Source organism: Nematolebias whitei, chromosome 20 (genome assembly GCF_014905685.2).
Source record: "Nematolebias whitei isolate Nwh7 chromosome 20, NemWhi1, whole genome shotgun sequence".
Lineage (NCBI taxonomy): Eukaryota > Metazoa > Chordata > Actinopteri > Cyprinodontiformes > Rivulidae > Nematolebias > Nematolebias whitei.
This window is the reverse complement of record NC_056517.1, coordinates 39,798,983-39,801,034: the sequence shown is the minus strand read 5'-3', so window position 1 is coordinate 39,801,034 and position 2,052 is coordinate 39,798,983.

The window sequence follows — 2,052 nt, the reverse complement described above, 5'->3', positions numbered from 1 at the left end:
TGTACCATTAGCTTGATGTACCGTTAGCTTGATGTACCGTTAGCTTGATGTACCGTTAGCTTGATGTACCATTAGCTTGGTGTACCGTTAGCTTACTGTACCATTAGCTTGGTGTATGTTAGATTTAAACTTTGTTTTAGCAAAATGAAGGTCAGAGAGCTACAGAAGATTCCAACATTTTGGAAACTTTAGAGCGAACTTCTTACGTTTCTTACAGCCTGGAGAAAAGAGAGAACCTGACGTCAGTGTCTCTGTCTCAGATGATTTTTTTTACAGAACTGATGACTTCATTCATCTCGAGGGTGAGATCATTCAATGAGAGGAACAGAGAGGGTCAGAAAGAACTCCATTGTGTATTTGTGGATTTAGAAAAAGCATCTGACAGAGTGCCAAGAGAGGAGGTGTGGTGTTACATGAGGAAATCTGGAGTGGCAGAGCAGTATGTTGGACTGGTACAGGACATGTATGAGGACAGCAGGACATGTATGAAGACAGCAGGACACTGGTGAGATGTCAGAGTCAGAGTTTCTTTATTGTCATTCGCACCTCATGTGGTACATGTGGTGGAGAGAAATTATGTACACAGGGTCCCAGTTACATCCAGTAATAAAATATCAAATAAAAACAGTAATAACATCTAAGATATGAACTAAGAAAAACATCAACTAAATATACACTAAGCACTCATAACATAAAAACATTGAACATCAGCACAAACATGAACATGAGTCTGTGAGCAGATGTGCACGCATGAACACATCAACATTGAAACAGATCAGCAGCAACATGAAACAGATCAGCAGCAACATGAGGTGATTTTTCACAGTGATTATTCTAGTTAGAGATTCATGAGTCTAACAGCCTCAGGGTAGAAGCTGTTCCTCAGTCTAGTGGTTCTACACTTAATGCTCCTCAACCTCCTTCCTGAGGGGAGTGGGGCAAAAAGTGTGTGTGCTGGGTGAGTGGGGTCCTTCATGATGCAGGTGGCCCTCTTCCTGCATCTGGAGGTGTAGATGTCTGTGATGGTGGGGAGACTGACTCCAACAGTCTTCTGTGCAGCCTTCACCACTCTCTGCAGATGTGCTGTAGGAGTGACGGATAGCTTCAAGGTAGAGGTGGGAGTGCATCAAGGATCAGCTCTGAGCCCCTTCTTGTTTGCTCTGGTGATGAACCGACTAACAGTTGAGGTCAGGCAGGAATCTCCGTGGACTATGACGTTTGCAGATGACATTGTGATCTGTGGTGAGAGCAGGGAACAGGTGGAAGAGAACTTGGAGAGGTGGAGGTATGTACTTGAAAGAAGAGGAATGAAAGTCAGCCGTAGTAAGACAGAGTCCATGTGTATGAATGAGAGGGAGGAGGTGGAACAGTGAGGCTACAAGGAGCAGAGGTCACAAAGGTGCAGGACTTCAAGGACTTGGGTTCCACTGTCCAGGAACATGGGGAGTGTGATGAAGAGGTGAAGAAGAGAGTCCAGGCAGGATGGAGTGATGGAGAAAAGTTTCAGGAGTGATTTGTGACAAAAGGGTGTCAGCAAAGGTCAAAGGAAAAGTTTACAAGACAGTGGTGAGACCAGCTATGTTGTATGGTCTGGAGACAGAGACATGGACAAAAAGACAGGAGACAGAACTGTAAGTGTCAGAAATGAAGATGCTGAGGTTCTTCTTAGGAGAGACAAGGATGGAGAAGATCAGGAATGAGATCATCAGAGGTACAGCACAGGTTGAACAACTGGGAGATAAAGTTAGAGAGGACACACTGAGATGGTTTGGACATGTCCAGAGGAGGGACAGGGGACAGTGGTTTGGACATGTCCAGAGGAGGGACAGTGGTTTAGACATGTCCAGAGGAGGGATAGTGGTTTGGACATGTCCAGAGGAGGGACAGTGGTTTGGACATGTCCAGAGGAGGGACAGTGGGTTAGACATGTCCAGAGGAGGGACAGTGGTTTAGACATGTCCAGAGGAGGGACAGTGGTTTGGACATGTCCAGAGGAGGGACAGTGGTTTAGAGATGTCCAGAGGAGGGACAGTGGTTTGGACATGTCCAGAG